Source organism: Lissotriton helveticus, chromosome 7 (genome assembly GCF_964261635.1).
Source record: "Lissotriton helveticus chromosome 7, aLisHel1.1, whole genome shotgun sequence".
Taxonomy (NCBI): domain Eukaryota; kingdom Metazoa; phylum Chordata; class Amphibia; order Caudata; family Salamandridae; genus Lissotriton; species Lissotriton helveticus.
The window spans coordinates 660,075,810-660,095,562 of NC_136068.1; positions in this window are offsets into that span (position 1 = coordinate 660,075,810).

Here is a 19,753-nt window from a genome sequence, read left to right on the forward strand (position 1 = left end):
GTATCCATTGTTTTATTCTATGAGTGTGACTGCATGTGCTTAGCTTTAGTTTGTAACCAAAGATTGTCTTTATCTTCAATTATTGTTTGTCCATGCTCTGCTTTTTTTTTTCTTCTCTCAACAAAACCTACCCAAAAAGAAACCCCCATTCCCATCCATTTTACAAACCCTAACCCTCTTCCCCCGGGCTGTGTTGTTTTGCTTGATGTCTGACTAAAATGACATCAATAATTCCACACACTTGCTGGGGAGGATAAGGTCATAGCAACAGGCTGGTGAAGGAATACGAGGATATCTTCTAGACTTACTCAGCTTCAGTACTATATCTTCTAGTAGTAGTAGCCAATGTCAAATAAATTCAACGCAAGTACTAGTTATACTTGCAAGCAAATACTTTACCATTTGTTAGGCTACAATATGGCACTGTTCTGTCTGTCACCTGCTATATTCTCGATCGTACCGTAACCATTGTAATGCTACAGTAAGGACAAACAAGGTTTCGTTTTCTTTTTTTCCATAGGCATGCAACTGCCACTGTGTCAAACCACTAGTACCACCGCAATGAGGAAATGTCACCCGCCCAGGATTGACAACGTTAATCCCCATTTCACGTGGAGCCAGCCCTGGGCCTAGCCCTAATTTCTAACACAAATTACAGGTAAGATAAGCGTTTGGTGGGAGGTAGTATAATGGAGTATTATTTCGGAGTAGACAAGAGATTGACGGTTGTACTACTAAAGTCCTACGACTGTTCAGGAAAACAAAGTCACTGTTACACCCCTGCCCCCCACCCACCAGACTGAAAAGCAGTAAAAAACAGGTATGGTCAGATAAAGTTTAAAAATATATTTATGTAGCCCTAACAAAATAATCTCCCTCACCCACCCTAACCCCAACGATTGTCTTTGAAACGTCCCAAAACGATCCCAACTCCCAAATCCCACCCCCCAAAAGTCTATAAAAAAAGGGCAAGGGACACTCCACTACTGGAGGGTGCTGGTGCTGGTGCATTTTGCGGCATGGGCATCATACTCCTTGCGGAGGGTGGCAAGCTCGGAGCGGAGGCCCTTAACCAAGTTCTTATACTTCAGGACCTCCTGTTTCAGGTTGGACATTCGGACTCGTAGGCGGCGTTGGCGTTCCTTGCAGCTCCTGTGGGGGGCAGCTGGTATTTCTGTTGCTTGGCGGTGGCGGTTGTCTTTGTTAGCCCGGCTCGGTCCCGCTGGCTTAGTCACGGAGGAGGATGCAGCGGTCCCAATCGAGGATGTTGTTGTTGCCCCGCTCGACTGCGTGTCCTCCTCCTCCTCCAGGGCCACCAGCTGCCGATATTCGGCGACAGTGGCCTCCAGCCTCCGTTGCCGGGCCATTCTAGCCTGCTCCCTCCGTGTTGTTGATTTGGAAGGAGCAACTATATGAAGAAAGAAAGACATAGTCTGTAACCAATGCTCCTTAGCATTAATAACACAAAGTGATTGAGCCGAAAGTTGGGTCACAGTACAAGTAGCAAATTGAAAGCACAGTACATAACTATTGAGGACAGTATCTATGTAACCTCCCACTTCTGCATCCTTGCTCTAACATTAGTGGTAGTTTAATGAACAAATTCTACAACCACTATGGACTTCCATTACAGTCGACTATGACAGTACACCAGTCTTATTCTTCTTCTTCTCTCTTGTTTAGGGAAATTGGTACGTTATCTTATGCAAGCCGGCAGAATGACATGGACAGCACAGTGAGCTTGCACCCGAGAAAAAAAGTTGCACACCATGATGAGTGAGACAGACTTGCGTTACTGTACCGGTCCAGTACATGCAGGTGGTGAAGCTATTACTTTTCTATTACGGGTGGCACTGAGAATACTCTGTTACAAGGGCTACTGCTTAATTAATTTACCTTTCACCCTACAGTGCAAATGAGTACTAGAAAAGGAAAATGAAGAAGCTAACTAATTTGATTATCTATCACTTCACATGGGACGTATTTGATGACATATGGGATGACTTTAGGTGCTTTGCTTAATATTGAGTGAACAGTGATACACCCACACATGAATGACGTACTACAAGTAAACTAAAGTTATTAAGAGAGGTACGGAGTGTCCACCGTAATAACCAGATATATGCTGTGATTGCAGACGCAATACAAAGTACTGCTACTATTCATGGTAGTATTGGACACATTTACAATTTCTTTTCCTTGCCTTCCCTGCACTGGAACGGACGTGCGGGTGCGGTGGTACATGCTCTTCAAGGTAACACTTAGTTCATCTGGCGACCATCTACTCTCTCTAGATACACATGTGCTATCTAAGAGTCAGAGAATACCATGCTCCAGGCATCCATTCAGTCAAAGTATACGCACACATACAGTTTCTGTTTCACCCACCCAGGCTGCTGTCCTTCCACCCATCCTTGCTTCATCATTGACCCAGCCATGCACCATACCATATTCTTTCCTTCCCAGCCACCTCGGGGGCCAAGCAAACACATATCGTTCTTCTTTGCCAGCCATCATACAAGTTCGCGTCCCACTTACTTACACCCTTCTTTCGCTTTTCGTTCATCCCATCCATCACGTTCGTCTAAGAACTTATTGGGATTCTTCTCACCAAAAACTTCACAGCTAAGTCGAAGTACATTTCGAGGAGGCTACTACCTGGTTGATTTGTAATACACCCGTGCAGAAAGCACACTATGCAGTCTTCAATCTCAATAAGTAAGGAATATATAGCTTACCTGTTTCCGCCACCACCGTTTGAACCCCCACAGGACCGTCCGCCGGCTCTTGCACCGCCTCCTCCCCAGAGTCCTCCGAGTCCTCGCCCAACACAGCCACCTCCGCGCTGGCCCCGTCACCAGATGTTACACCTACAAAGTACATTTAAGAATGTTAGAATACACCACTCACTACTATATAATATTTGGTCTAGGAGAAATGTTAAAAAAACTGAATACAATGTAATAATTTGTGACTGTCTACTCCAAAGTAAAAATGTCCCTTTTTCCAGGGAAGGCTGTTGTCTTACTGCACTTTTATGCACAACTGATGAATGCTTGCTTTTGATTTTTAACACGCACCACTTTTTCTCCTAACAGACAGAAGCTTGACTCCTAAGAACACGACCAGGATCAAGTTCAAACCAGGTGAGAGCTCGGCTCGACCACAAGAAATGTGTCCAATTAATCGTCAGCACTAACCACTTTTCCGTTTTCAGTTAAATAGTTTTATGACAAAGTAGATTTTAATAAATGTGTTTACTTTTAATAAAGCTTTTAGGTTTAAAGCATTTTATTAAAACATAAAAACACGGGGAAGGGAATTAGGAGGTCAAGTTTACATACAGTACAAAAGGAGGCATGTTGCAGCAATGCTGGCGGAAAGTGGGGAGGTCGGTAGTCCCGGAGGGGGAAAAAGGCAAATGCAGTAAGGCAAGAAGGCCGTGCGAATAACCCTCCAATAGTCCCCAACCTCCCAATCCAAGCTAAGCATGAGTAGTGACCCGCAACACAGCATAAACAACACAGTCCCTCCAAGCCCCCCATCCCCAGAAAAAGGAAAAGAAGAAAACAATACCCCAACATCCCCGTCCAATAGCCCGTTATAGAAACATTGTCCCCAGCCACCCACCCCCAGCCCCCAGCCCCCCCGATCCCATCCCTCCTAATCCGCTGGAGCCGCCGGCGGCGTCAGCCTAAGAAGGCGTAGGTACCTCGGACATGTGATCTCACGAAATTCCGTGGACAACAGTGCCAAGAAAGGATGCCAGAGCTCCTCGAACTGGTCAACATTACCAGCCACTGTGAGCGACATCTTCTCCATACCCAGTACCTGCCAGAGTCTGTGTAACCAGCCAGTGATAGAGGGGGCAGTGGGGGTGCGCCAGTGCACAAGGATATTTTGAACCGCTGAGCCTAGCGCAATAGCAATCTGCCTACCCCTGCGGGACTTCAGCGGGTACATCAAGTCGTTGGGAAGGCCTAGCAGGACATATGCCGGGAAGCGCGGGAGTTCAACCTCGAAGTGCCTGTCCACCTCATCTAAGACCTCCTTCCAATAAGCAGATAGTACCGGGCACCCCCAGAGAATGTGCGATAGAGTACCCTCCTGGCCGCAGCCTCGCCAGCAACCCTTGTCGGTGAGTTTGTGCATCTCGTAGAGCCTCTCCGGGGTGTAATACCAGTAGGTGGACACCTTGGTAAAAGTCTCCGTCAGCCCAGTGTGGTACGCAGAGTGCCTCGCCCGATATGCGATCCCGTCCCACTCCTTGTGGCTCAGGGTCCTGCCCAACTCTCTGTGCCAGCGCTCTCTCCCCGGGTTGTGGTAATGAAACGGCGGGGGTTGGAGAAATTTATATAGATCAGTGATAAGCTTGGCATCCGAGGTCCGGGTCACCAGCCACCGCTCGTAAGGTGTGATTTGACGGGCGGCGACGTCGCGCACTTGGGGTTGGAGAGCCCAGTGACGGACCTGCATATAACGCAGTCGGTCCACCTCCGTCAGACCAAAGTCCTGTCGGAGTTGTTGGAAAGGGAGCACGCCCTCCGGCCCGTAAATCTGAAAGAGTGCCCTGCAACCCGCACTCATCCAGTGAGAAAAAGCTCCCGGGTCCAGGCCCGGAGTAAAGTCTGGGTTACCAACTATGGGTGTGAACGGAGATGGCAAAGTAGTTAGCTCGCGGAGTTCACAAACCGCATCCCACACTCGTAGCGGAACCCGGGTGACAAAGGAGGCGTAGAGATTAGCCGGGCGGTGTGCGCGCCGCAAGAATGGAACCTCTTGAAGGGTGCGACCTGCAACTGCCTGATCTTGAAAGAGCCAGTGCTTGTCCGACTCCCACCTGCTCCATTCCACCAAATACCGGAGTTGCGCCGCTTGAAAATACTTCCGGAGGTCCGGAACACCGAGACCCCCCGCCTCCGGTGCAAGCGTGGAAAGAACCCTCTTCATCCGAGGCTTGCGGCCCTGCCACACGAAACGGGAGATGTCAGCTTGCGCTTGCTGTATCCAACCCACAGGGGGCTGGAGAGGTAGAGCGCGAAAAAGATACAAGATCTGGGGCAGTACCGTCATCTTCACCGCTGCGATACGGCCCAGCCACGAGAGCAGGCCCTTGTCCCATCGGCCGAGTTCCTCTTTAATCTTCTTGCTAAGGGAAGAATAGTTGGTCTTGACCATCTCGGGCAGCGAAGGTGCAAGCAGGATCCCCAGGTACGGCACCGTGGAAGAGGACCACTGCATAGGGAAAAGACGCTGGAGGTCTCGCCTGGTGTCCGCGGAAAGCGACACATCCAGGGCAGCCGATTTAGACATGTTCATTTTAAAGCCGGCCACGCGTGCAAAGGCGTTCAGTTCGTGAACGCAGGCAGGGAGTGACCGCCTGGGGTCATCCAGGGTCAGCAGGACATCATCCGCATATAGGCTAACAGTATGGGTATACTGACCCATCTCAACCCCAATAGCGTCCGGATTGTCGCGAATCCTCTGGGCGAACGGCTCCATATAGAGGGCGAACAAAAGCGGTGAGAGGGGGCATCCCTGTCTCGTACCACGCTCAATGGCAAAACTACCAGAGCTGTGTCCGTTGACCCGCACCGATGCTGACGGTCTCCTATAACAATTGAAGACCATGGAGCGGAACTTCTCGCCGATCCCCAGTTTCCCGAGAACCAGCTCAAGGTACGGCCAATGAACCCTATCAAAGGCCTTCTCCGCATCGACCGACAGCAACATCCGTTCCCCCGGGACACGTGAGGCCTTTTCTAACACGTGTGTCACCCTCTTGGTGTTGTCGACTGTCTGCCTACCGGGCACAAAACCAGCCTGGTCCGCCTCCACCAGGCCCGGTAGGTGCAGGCCAAGTCTGGCCGCCAGGATCCCCGTGTAGAGCTTAAGGTCCACATTCAGAAGCGAAATAGGCCGATATGAACCGCACAGGGTCCGATCCTTCCCGGGCTTCGGAATAACCGACACCGTCGCGGAAAGAAGGTCCGGCGGAATGGCCCCCGGCTCAGAGAAGGAGTTGAACAGGCGAGCCAGTAGAGGCGCCAGAGTGGAGCAGAAGGTCTTGTAAAACAAGGCCGTGTAGCCATCCGGGCCCGGGGCCTTACCGTGCTTCAAGCGGGCGATAGCGGAGATGACCTCCACCACATGGATGTCCCTCTCCAGATGGTCCGCCTGGGCGGGCTCCAGAGACGGGAGGGTCACTGACTCCAGATAGGCCTCAGCTTCTCCCGGCGGGGAGGGTTCCGCGGCGTATAGCGCCTCGTAAAAGCTACGGAAAGAATCCGCCACATCCGCGTCACCGGAAACCGGGACCCCATCCGCGCCCACCAACTCCTTCACCACATTGCGTTGCCGCGCAGCCCTGAGCCGATGGGCCAGGAGCTTACCGCATCTGTCCCCGCCCGTATAAAAGGCATGCTTCAGACGCAACGCAGCGTATTCCGCCCGATCTAGATCTAGCGCAGAGAGGAGTTTCCTCGCCGCTTTCAGCTGCCTCCAGACCCGAGGAGCCCCCGTGCGGCGGTGAACCTGCTCAAGTTCCCTGACTTGCGCCGTCAGTTCGTCTCTCTTACATTGCCGCTCTCTGTTCTCCGCCGAGGAAATGGAAATAAATTCCCCCCTGAGGACCGCCTTCAAGGCTGCCCACTGCGTCGCTAGAGACGTGTCGGAGTTGCTATTGTGGACCAGGTACTCCTGAATAACCTCCCCCACTCGCGTCACCACCGACTTCCTATGTAGAAGCGTATCCCGAAGCCGCCACATCCCTCTAGAGGGGGAGGCTGCCGGCCAAGCAAAGACTCCGGAAACCGGTGCATGATCGGACAGGGACAAGACCCCGATGTCTGCCGCCGTGGCGGCCGAGCGAAGCGGTCCGCTCACCAAGAGGTAGTCCAACCGCGAATAAGTGCGGTGCGCATGGGAGAAGTATGAATAGTCCCTATCGGTGGGGTGCATAGTGCGCCAGAGGTCATGCAGATCCATCTCAGCAATCTGGTCTCGCACCGCTCGAGAAAGCTCCCCCGTCTGCGGGAAGCGTTGGGCAGACCTATCCAAAGCTGAGTCGAAGACCATATTTAGGTCTCCCCCCAGGACAACATGGCGATCGGGCGAGGCAGTGACGTCCACCAACACTGATGCCAGGAAACGATCCTGGTGGTCATTCGGGCTGTAAACGGAGCCAACCGTAAAGGCGATACCTCCAAGCCGCATGCGATACACGAGGAGCCTCCCCTTCTGCTCGGCATATTTATACAACACCTCGCCCCTAAAGGAGCTGGCTAAAAGAATGGCTACACCCGCAGTCTTGGTCGCCGCCGAAGAGAAGAATTGGGTGGGGAACTTGGCAGAGCGCAACCTATGACAATCATTGGAAAGTAAATGGGTTTCCTGCAAAAGGCAAATGTCCGCCTGCGTCCCCTCCAGCAGGGAAAGGATCGCCCTACGCTTCACAGGGTTGTTCAGACCCTTAACATTAAGGGTCACCACCTTCAAGGACGGCATCGCTCCCAGGGGATCGAAGCGCTATGCAGCAAGTGAGGGATCAGCGGAGGGGGCGCGCGGGGCAGGGGTGCAGGGAAGGCCAGAACCGGCCTCGCGCGTGCATGGGCAGTATCGGACGGGACCCCACCAACAACAAACCAACTCCTAAACCCCCCCTGAACCAACCCACGGCAACTAGCCAAAACCATAAACAAAGAAAAACACCCCATTGTCTCAGTCCAGCCCGAACGGGCAAGTCTGCAGAAAGCAATCAAGTGGACGTTCAGCCACTCACCTCCAACTGTCCCCCCCCAACCCCCCAGTCCCAACCCAGCATCGAAGAGGCTAAGAATCTCTCCCCCCGGAGTGAAGTTAGGCCGTCATGGCCACACCGCTGGATTCAGGCGAGGTCCCGGCCGCCGCCCTCAGGGCCTCCGCCATTTCCGCTCTGACGGTAGGGGAATCAGGGCGACTCGCAGTCGCCGACGATTGTCGTCTCCTCGATCCTCGCCGGCCCCGTCTCTCGGGACGTCTCCATGCGGGCGTCGCTCCGTCCTCTTCCGTAGCTGTGAGTCCCAACACCCCGCAAATGTCTTGGAGGGAGCGCAGCTGGTGTAACACTCCATTCCATCGGAAGATTAGACGAAAGGGGTGACCCCAAGAGTAGGGCGTCTCATGCTCCCGCAGAAAGTCCGTAGTGATCCGGAAGGACCTACGCTTCTGCAGCGTGATGGCGGACAAGTCCTGGTAGAGCGCCACGGGCCGCTCTCTGAAGGTTAAAGGCTGCTTCCTGCGGGCTTCTGTCATAATGCGCTCCTTCAAAGGGAAGTCCGGCAGGAACGCCAGAATATCAGGGGGGGGTGCCGATGACTGGCGCTGGCGGCCCACTCTGTGCGCTCTGTCTATGCGGATCGGAAAGTCCGTGTCCTCTCCCAAAATCTCCCGGAACAGGTCCTGCAAATAGGCCACCAGGTCCGATCCCTCATCTGTGGATGAAACACCCCGCACCCGGATATTGTTCCGCCTGGACCTGTTCTCAAGGTCCTCAGAGTGGGCCTGGAGCTCGACGCATTGCTCCCGTAGGCGGAGAACGTCCTGCTGGAGATGGACTATCTCCTCATCGCGGCGCTGGGCTGCCGTTTCCACCGTGTCAACACGTTCGCCAAGGCCCTCGACCTCTCTGCGCACCTCTCGGACCTCGCTGGCTACCTCGCTCTTGAGCGTCTGGAAGTCCTCCCTGAGGGAGCTGAATAAGCCCTCCATGAAGGACCTCGTGACCGGTGGCTCGCCGCCAGTGGCGTCCGCAGAGGCCCGAGAGGGCCCCGGGGATGGTTGCGTCCTGTCCCGCTGCTGCTGGGCCCTGCTGAGCATATCCGGCAGGGTGCGGTCCCCCTTTTTCGCGCCACCTCTCCCAGTCATCCTGACCTCCGCAGTGGGCAAAGCTCAGGGCTGGCCGCTGTAGATGCGGCCGGTCGCTTGTGGGCACCAGATGTGAAGGCCCCGCCGGGGACAAGGGTGAAGCGTCACTGACGACAAAATGGCGGCTCAGGCCAGGGCGAGACGATCACCGCACCGACCAGAGCGGTAAGCCGGGCCAAAGTCAGGGTCCCCCAGTAGGTCACTCTCAGGGAAGTCGGAGCGGAAGCCAGGGCAAAAGGAGGCACTCGTTCAGCAAGGGCGCCGGGAGGGTCGCCAGTTCCAGTTCCCCAGGACAAGATGGCGGAAGAGCGGGACCCAGGAGGGCGGCCCAGGCCAACAGGACCGCCGTAGACCGCCGGGCTGCAATGGGCCAGGAAAGTACAGAGCAGGCGCCCCACAGTTGCACCGGCGGGCCCGCCCAGAGCGGCCGCCGCCTAAACGCCTCCGTCCCCCGCCTCCAGGTCTGGGATCAACGTCGTTCCGCTCACCGACACCAGTCGCGAAGGGTCAGAGCACCAGCGAGGGTCCAGGGTCTGCTGTCCAGCGGCGACTCCGGTCATGCAGGCTCCGGCCGGAGGGTCCCGCACTCTGCAAAGCACTTCGGGTCCGATCCCTCGGGAGCACCAGCACTCAGCACTCGGCCCAGCCGAGGCGCCCGGACAGCGCCGCAACACGCTCCGCCCCCAGGCTCGTCTCCGCGGTCCGGCCCAAGCCCTTCTCCGTGGGTCGATCTGCGAGCAAACTTTCAGGGCACTTCCTCCGGGGCGACAGGAGTCAAAGTGGCATCAAAATGTGCCCCAGGAACTCCGGCACAGACCCCTCGCCCGCAAAGCAGCCGCGGGGGGAGAGAAGCGCAGGAACCGGGGCTCGAGCTGAGCCGGGCCGGGGGAGCTACGGGAGGAAGCGTCCGCTCACACCGCCATCTTGGCCACGCCCCTTAATAAAGCTTTTAAACTTAAATAGACTCTGTGGTTTTTGTTCCTCCAGACTAGAGTGGATGAGCTAAAGGTTTTGGAATTTTTGCAAGCATGAGTGCCTCTGACACTTCTTGACTGTGCTGTGACTCCGTACTCTCTTGTCCTGCGTACGATAATCTAGAGATCATTGGGGATCAATAATCGGTGACTTCGGGAGCTGAATGACTCTGCCACACTATCTAGTCAGTAAGGAGACAGTGCATAGAGCTATTGCTGAATAGAATGGGAGTCCAATGGAATTGCCAAATGTCCAATCTTAGTTAGCTACACAGACAGACTAATAAGAATAGTCTAGTAATACCACAGGGAGTCATATTCGAGGCAGGATAAGAATTTATATCCAGTCTACAAGAAGATCAAAGACGATTTAGAAAAAATCGAATGAGGAACGCGAGGAAAAAATAGGTACTCTTTATTAAAATGTAAACTTACTGGGGCCAGCAAAGGAGCCCTCGCCTACCCGATCCTGGCCTGCATCCTCAGCACCCTCCTCCTGTGTCCTCTTGCCCTTGGGGGGAGCTGATGTACAACATGAAAGAAAGAAAGACAAGGAAACATGGATGAGATTTTTCAACCAAATCAAACATTTCAAAAGAACAATAACAAAATATTTTGGAGAAATAGCAAATAGATAGACAACTATTCCACGGGATCTATCTCATGTGGTATACTACGTTATTCGTATTGCCTGATTTGCGGAACGTTGACTTAGAAAGTTCCTATGTAACTCAATAAACAGACTACTAAAGAGGTTTGCCTAGGCCTGGCACTGCAGGCAGCAGTCCGCAGCACGCGAAGTGACAGACAAAGTCCATCCTGCTTGCAGATCAGTGAATACTCAAACTATCAATCCACCCACCACCGCCACTATTTCTTCTTATAGCCATGTGTCTAAAGGAAGGACTGGACTTCAGTCGGTTGGGGCTGATTTAGAAGTCCCTTGCGGCTCATTTTCCTCCATTGTTGCGTGCCTTTTGTGACGCAGCGGCAGAACAAAAGACTCGCCATGGTGTTGGTGCGGCGTATATATTAAAAAAACCCACATATGGGCATATGGGCGATGCATCACGTTGTAAAGCCCTGCGCCATCAGGGGGCGTTCCGGTGCAAGGGAGGGTGTACCTGCGCAGGAACGAATCCTAAAAGTGGCTGAGGGAAATCTACAAGATGTCAATCAGTCACTTTTAGGACAATGATGCATGACGCAAACCCTGCGCGCTTGAAGCCGACAAACGGCTTGATGCAGCATTGGGGAGATAGGGTACCCCAGAGCATTGCTGGAGCTGCGCCATCGTTGGCACGCAACTCCAGCAATGAGCTGCCTTTACGGCACAGATGCGTAAGGCTTCTGTGACGTTTTGGGCCAATGGGTGGTGGTGGCATGGCACACAATTACTGCCGCATCCCTGCTACTTTGCAGGGATGCGCCGGTAATTGAAAATATGACCCTTAGTGTCTAGCATTACGCAGTTCTTATCTTTACACTACACTCATACATAATTTCTCAGGCCAATGAAATGCTTCTGAACACAACATACAAAACAAAGAAGCATAGTAGCAAGCAAGGCTACTGAGAAGGAGAGCAGTGCACCTGAAATGCATAGAAGATTTTGAAATATAATTTACCTCAATGTAATCGGCAGCATTATTGCTCTTGGTAAAGAACAAAGATTTGCAAATAACAGATCCGGATAAAACAGAGTAGTAAATTAATAGCTACTACTACTCACCAAGCCCGGGGACCTCTACGCCGAGCGCGTCCAGCAAGTCCCGTTCCCGGTCCATGACATCGGTCCAGCGGTGGGTGGCCTGGTTATATGTGCGCCGGACCCCAGAGAGCTTATACATGGCCCGGCACACCTTCTCCCACCGCTTGCGGCGCTCCCGGATGCCATAGCCAGTCGCGATCTTGCCGCCTCCCAGGATCATCTTGGGGAGGCGGCGCTGGACGTGGAAGATGAGTGCCGCCACTTCCTCCGCGCTGAAGATCTCCCGCGGCACCACTTGCTCCCCCCTCAAACGCCCGCACGGGAGCCGGGCACGGGGTGCGGGACCCTTCCCCTTCTCAGGGTGCTTCCCGGCTCCCTTTACCATGGTCTGGGCAGAAATACAGTTAAATGATAAACAAGAAATAGAATAGTGAAGAAGAAAAGAAAAGAGTTTAAAAAAGTAGTTTAAAAGTAACTAAAAGCAGCAGAAAACACAAAAATATAGAGCTAGAAAAATAGAGGGATAGATAATAAGTAAAATTAGATCAAATAAACTTCAAACAAGCAAAGGATGGCAGAGATTGAGAGAGGATAGAGAAAGCATGCCCAGAACCATAGCAATGAATGAGAAACAAGATGGCCGCGCCCGTTCACGACCGCGTGGGTAAGTTCGCGCGAGATTTTCCTCGCAAGTACGCGCGAAATTGTACTAGCGAGCAGCACACTTTGCGAGATTACACATAGCGGCCGGAAACGGAATTACGTCACGCAAACAAGATGGCCGCGCCCGTGTACGACCGATAGGGTAACTTGGCAAACGTATAGCTAGAAGCGCCTTGCGAACACGCGCAAGATCACGCGAACATACACGTCGCAAAAAAAACAATTTTGTATTCGCACGCATTCGCGGCTTCCGAAATCGATCTCGCACGGATTCGCGCCCCCAAAAAACACGCGAAATTGCAGAAAAAACGATTTTAGCTAAACTGAAAGCAATGAGCAGGTGCAAAAGTTCAAACTTAACATTAGTAACATTCAAGGTAGTGCTTCCTGAGGGGCCCCTCCAGAGTTTGCAACTATTCTATGACCCTGCTATGACCCAAACAGCAGGCTCATAGAATAGCTACAAGTAGACCATAAAGGTCCTGTGAAAAAAAATTTCACTGCAACAAAAAGCAAATTACAGATAAGGAAGGAAGCAGGTGCCAGCCAGACTGGAAGTTTCAAAATTACTGACACATTAATGACCCACAAATTAATTGATGGCAGTTGAAGAAGGGCAGGTGTGCTTGCTTTTTTCAACCACCATAATCTACAGTGATAAATAAACCTAATGGGTGGCAGTGAGGATGTACCAGAGGGTGGCATGGGTGTCCCAGAGGGTGGCAGTGGTGAAACAGAGGGTGCTGTGAACCTGTGATGATAAACCAGACGTAGAAACAACATAGTCGCGGCCGTTGCGAGCCAAAAAGTAAGTTCGCAATTGCGAACTTGTCCCAAAATCGGCGCAAACGCGTGCCAACACAAAAAATGGGAAAATCCGCAAATCCGCTAGAGTTCGCGTATCCTCGCGGATTGCGAATCCGTAAATCCGCAATTTCGCGTACGCGAGATCCGCTAGATCCGCCCATGCTTACTCGCTATTACCTATGCATGATGCAGAATTCGTAAAAATAAAGAGTAGGTAAAAATTGCTAAATACATTAGCGATTTCAAAATAAAGAATCGCAAATGTAGAAAACCCAAATTATCGCAATTAGCGAGCTCGCAAATTGCGAGATCGCTAAATGCGAGATCGCAAAACTACAGAGTCGCATTGGGAGCAGGCTGATGACCTCACAACCAGGAAGTCAATCAGCCCATACTGCTCTCTGTGCACGGAGGCAATGAGAGCCAAAAGCAGAGTGCTGGGGGAGAGAGTCAAAATACAAACTGTGGTTTGCTGACAGCTGAAGACAGCAAAAATGTCCCAAACACCAACAGAAGAGGGTGCAGTGGCCAGGAAGAGAAAGTTAAAGTTTCGTGAGAGGGAACTCGAGTACCTCATTGAGGAGGTGGCAAAGAGACATGATAAGCTCTTTGGGAAGCTCTCACTAAAAGTACCTGAAGCAGAAAAATGAAGAATATGGAACAGGATCAAGAACAAAGTGAATGATGTGGGGGTGACACACAGCAACATAGAAGACTTTAAGAAAAGATGGTACGACCTGCGTAGCCGTGCCAAGGAGCGGATAGTACACCGGCTGAAGGAGGCTAAGGGGACCGGAGGGGGAACTTAAACAGTCCCAGACAACACAGCCCTGGAGGACCTGGTTGAGGGCACTATCCAGCCAGAAGCAGTCTTGGGAGTAACGCAGCTGGATACATCCGGAGCGGCCAGTAGTACACAAGGTAAGATGCGTGAAAATAAACACATCAATGGACATACTAATTGTGCTAAATCTGTAATTAACCACCAAAATCACAGTAAAAAAGTCCAGTCCACATTTTCCATAGGAACCCAAATGCATTATGGGACTTGTTGGCTGCAGAACCAAATTGGTAGTCAAAATACAACATTGTAAGCCTAAATGCCACAAAAATGTATTACAGTCAGTGATTAGAGACAGTGAGAGCTTAAATGGAAAGTAATTAAATGTGGCACAGATTAGCACCTATACAAAATATTTATGAACAGTTTCACATCACAGATGCTGCAGAAGTGAATAAGCGGTACAAAAGGGGGTGGTGATGGACGGAGCATCTGAATCAATGAAACACTCACACCCAGTCAAAAGATCTGGTTTTAATCCATCACCGTTCTTTAGCCCACTCTGCCACCCCAGTTCAGACATGGCTATATGCAATTCAGTCTGACCCTGTGCCTCATGGGAACAGTCCAACCCGAACTGCCAAGCCATGTCTTCCCTGGACCGGAAACAAGCTTCCGAGGACCGGTTTCTGGCATTCCAGCCGTCTTCAGCCCGGCTTGCTTGAATCCAGTGGCAAAGTGAGCAAGGGACTCACGTCTGAGCATACCCTGCCACATTTATGGCGGCCAAAAGCGGTACAAAAGGGGGTGGTGATGGACGGAGCATCTGAATCAATCAAACACTCACACCCAGTCAAAAGATCTGGTTTTAATCCATCACCGTTCTTTAGCCCACTCTGCCACCCCAGTTCAGACATGGCTATATGCAAAACAGTCTGACCCTGTGCCTCATGGGAACAGTCCAGCCCGAACTGCCAAGCCATGTCTTCCCTGGACCGGAAACAAGCTTCCGAGGACCGGTTTCTGGCATTCCAGCCGTCTTCAGCCCGGCTTGCTTGAATCCAGTGGCAAAGTGAGCAAGGGACTCACGTCTGAGCATACCCTGCCACACATTCGCAGAAGTGAATAAGAACAAACCAGTCATGGCCGAGTGTTTGAGGGAACTGACTACAGCAGTTGTGGAAGGAAACAGACAGACAAACAACACACTGCAGGAGCTGGGTCGTGTGATGCAGGAGGGACACAACACACAGAGGACGAGGCATCGCCAGTTCATGATGTGCTTGCCAGGCTATACCAGGTCTAACAACAAGATATGCAACAGCACTGCACTGCTGTCACATAGGTCGGTGGCAATGCAAATAGAGATGGGCCATTGTTGTGGGGATGTGGCGAAAGCACTTGGCCAAATAACCACTGCCATTGAACTGATGCAGGCTGGTACTGGTGAGCACAGCAATGTTACAGGGGAAGAGGGTAGTGAGGCATCCAACCTTAGCAGCATGTCTGCGCAAGTCAGCAATGGCAGGAGGTGCAGTACCCATAGATCAACACCTACAGCTGCATCCAGGAGTGATGATGCAGATGCAGGCGAAAGAAGTTTGGGTGTGCGAGGGAGGAAGCGCTAAACCAAATTAGACTGCTGGATTTTTCCATGGTGACGTAACCATGTCTAAGACATTCATTGTGACTGAGTATCAAGTCCTTTGTGTGTCTCATTTGTCCTTTAGTGCATGCAGTTATTGTGCTAATCGCCACCAGCTATGTTTATCTAAACATCACTACCGGTTCACGTGCTAGTTAATACTTTTCCTTCCCTGAAATTAAGTGTTGTGTCTCATCATTACATACCTCAGAAATAAGGTGGGTGATGTCTGTACATTTCCTTTGCCCCTCCGCTGAACTTGCCAAATGCGGCCGTCGTGGGTGTGCCGGGGGCTGGTTGTCCTCAGTGCTGGACACCTAAATGGGGATACCTCTCCTTGTTGCTATATTGTGCAACATTACACATGCAGCCACTATCCTACAGCATGTTCCGGTTGGTACAGCATTCTCCTCCAGTTTTATGCAGGATGTGGAAGTGACTTTTGAGCAATCCAAATGTCCTTTCGATCACATTACGTGTCCTGATGTGGGCTGCGTTGTACCTCTGTTCTTGTGGGGTGGCTGGGTTCAAGTATGGAGTCATGATATACTTCCTCACGGCATATGCAGTGTCACCTACAGGGTATTTAGCAAAGTGTTAGTGTCCGGTATGTATTGCTATTTCATACTTCAGTAATAAGTATATGTATTTAATTTTACCTAGCAGGTGTCCTCTGCCAAATTCTCCCCTGAGCAGACTTGTGTGAATGCCACTATGTTGAAAGATGTATGAATCATAAGTGCTCCCAGGGTATTGCGCTAGAATGTCGGTTATGATGTGCTTCGCATTGCACACTGGTTGAACATTGATGGAGTGATACGATTTCCGGTTCCGGAAGATATACTCATTATCTGCTGGGGGACATATGGCTACGTGGGTGCAATCTATGCATCCGATCACGTGTGGAAACTGTGCTACTTAGTAGAAATTGAGTTCAGTTTGGGTCAATTCCTGTTGGGTTGTGGGGAAGGTGATGTGGTTGTGGATCATAGCAATCATGGCGGCCAGGAAGGATTTGAAGAACCGTGAAAGGGAGCTTTGTGATACCCCTCTAACTTCTGCCACTACCTCTTGGAAATGGCATGATGCACGTAGGTGCAGGCAACCTAGCACCTGGACATGAGTTGGGATGGCATGGGTCCTAAGTGTCTGGCGCTGCATTCGTGGCTCCAATTCAGCTATTAAGTAATGAATCATTGCTGCATTCAGCCTGTACTTATCATATATTTGCTCTGCTGTTTCTCCCAAGAAAGTGATGCACATTCGGAAGATCCTCTCCTGTATTCTCCTTCTGGCCTGGCCTGCTGCATGGATCCTCATCCTCCTCGCAAACACGTAGAGTGCTGCCTTTGTGAAAGGCCTCTATGGCCTCATGGGTCAGTTTAAATAGCGTTGTGATGATTTGCAGCTGGGTACATTTTTTTTTACCACCTGATTGTGATTTCCCTTAATCTGCACTTGCTAAATAGCGATTTTCAAGGAAACCATTTTTCATGATGTTTTATGAACAGTATTGCGATTTATTTTAGCGATTCCTTATTTGCTATTGCATTTTTGGTTTATCACTATTAAGAAATCGCAATATCATGTTTCCCTATTTTAGCGACTCGGTATTTTGAGATTTCAGAATTTTTGGTTGATGCTTTGGAAAATGCTAAAAAGCGCTCGCAAATAGATATTCGCTATTATTGCAAGCACTTTTTAGCTTGATGCATGTGCCTGAAAGTCTTATGTTCCACTTGTTCCTGAGTAACCACTGGAAAGCAAGCTCATTTTCCATCTTAAGGCACTAGATCTAAATCCCAGTTGATTTTTTGGGATGATCCCATTGGATTCTGCCAACCTTCAATATATCCCAAGAAGTGCCTACAAAACTGTCTGTGGAATTAATTAGTGCTATATGACTATTATTACCCAAGTAGTTGCAAGCTCACTTTTATACAATGGAACCAATATGCTCCCACTCAAAGTATCCAGAATCTTTGCTTCCAGTTTTCAAATCTTATATTGCCTTGCATGTATCTATAATTTTAGTATCCATTAGGATGAGTTCAAGTACTCTCACTATGCTTGTAGAATGCTCATTATCTTACAGCAGTTAAAAAATAAAGATTTGCCAATTTGGTCAGCAATCAACAGAAGTGTCGTATATGTGTAAGAGGTATGGTACCAGGAAATCATGGACTAAATATTGGCTGACAAAAATGTGTCCTATGGGGCGGATTTACAATAACTGGCGCATCCCTGCATATCAGCAGGGAAGCACCAGTTATTTTGTGTCATGGCAGACACCTCTTGCGCCACCAAGGATGCCCTGCATTTGCAATGCGGCGCACCATAGCGCAAGAATAGACAGATGCGTGACGCATCTGATGCCGTTAAGGTGATGCAGTGCTGGAGTCGTGTCGCAAGCGGGACGCAACTCCAGCTCTGCTCGGGGGCGCCCTATACTAGCTGTGCTGCATCACTCCTTACTCCTGCTACAAGCAGGCGTATGGTTTTGACACAGCGGGGTCGAAAAAGTGACTTGTAGATTTCACTCAGCCACTTTTCCGAGGTGTTCCTGCGCTGGAATGCCCCCCCCTGCGCCAGAACGCCCACATGAAACCTGATGCAGGTTTCATGTGGCGCAGGGCTTTACAAAGTGACGCATCTAGCTAGACAAGGTGGTTCTTTGAACCGGGAAAAATGTTCTGCGTTTAGAACCAGACTTTTAGCCCACAGTACTGAGGCAAGTTGTCCACAAGAGAAATGAAATTTAAAGTAAATTCGGAAGCCCAAAAAACAACTAGAGGCTCACAACCCGAGGAAAAGATCCAGAATCGAGACACCTGGTCCGGAACTAGTTTTTGGTCTGTAAGAAAACTGGTTTCAAATTTACCTTTGGGAACATTCTTCCAGAACTGTTTTATCTTCAAAATTAGCGAATATCCGCGACCGACAATTATTATTTGGAGAATGTGAACTCTCTATTTCCGTTTTTGATGGCCACAATGATGGATTGTAGAGAGTAGACTGGCTCTTCATTTTTGTCAATCAAAGGGGAGAAGGTGGTCATGGTGATCTTCATCTTCATTCTCATCTTGATCTTGATTTCCTTCCTTCGTGTTCTGGAAGTTCATGAGGTCTCTGACCTCCTAAGTGTTATATGTTTCCTTCTTCGTGTTTTTCCATGCTTGAACTCTTACTATTTCTTTGTGTCTTTCATTTGTGTTTTGTTTGTAAGGGGAGAAGATGTGTTGTATATTCTTACTTGGTTCTATATGACTACTTGGTGTCTGTAGTCCTTTCTTAGTGTTCCTACCTTCCCTATCTCCCATAGTTCCTAAGTGTGTTCTATCTGGTGTGTGTGGAGATTCCAGCCCTGGCAGTTGGTCTGGTCAGCTGTGAGGTTTTACTGCTCTGCTGTCGTATCTTATCTTGTAACTTTTTTTTTTAATTGTTTTTATTCAGATTTTACAGTCAAGACAGTGTATTCAGCAATAGAAAGCACATGACAACCTTGCATAGTATACATTTCTACAAAACGAACGCGGTCGAAAACTGCCGCGTAACACTAGAACATGGATTGGTCTTAGCTACAACCAGAAGTTACATGTACAATGAAATACAGCCTTAAGGAGGACATGAATAAGAGACGAATATGATACATGACTATCGGAGTTAGGCATACAACGGTACACAGACCAGGTACACTAGGTGAAAGATAAAAGTGGCCAAGGCAGAGGTTCGAATACAAGTATCTAGCATATATTCACAGCTTGGGAGTCCGTGTTGTCAGGCGTGGCAACTCTCAATCTGGCCCACGTCAGAAAGGGCTCCCATATGTCCCTGGGCCTGGAGGTAGTCGGCATTAGTTCCCAAAACGTGGCCAGCTGTGTCTGTCCATAGGTCACGTCTGACAGCCACGTCGTGAACTTAGGAGCCGCCGTTCTCCCCCAGCACACCGCGATCTGTCTTTTAGCATATAATAGCAGTAATGCGTGCAGTTTCCGAGCAGAGGGCGCAGTATCCATCACCAGACCTAGCAAGCCACGGTGCGGGTTGGGGACATCCGTTCTGCCCAGGATTTGATTTATGGCCTCAAAGACCTCCGTCCAGAACGTCTGTAACTGAAGGCAGGACCATGCCATGTGAATAAAGGCAGCTGGCTCAAAACCACATGTCCAGCATCGAGCGTCGTCACGTAACGACATTCGGTGCAGAGCGGCCGGTGTCCTATGATACCTATGCAAGTATTTGAAATGAATCAATCGTAGCTTGTAATT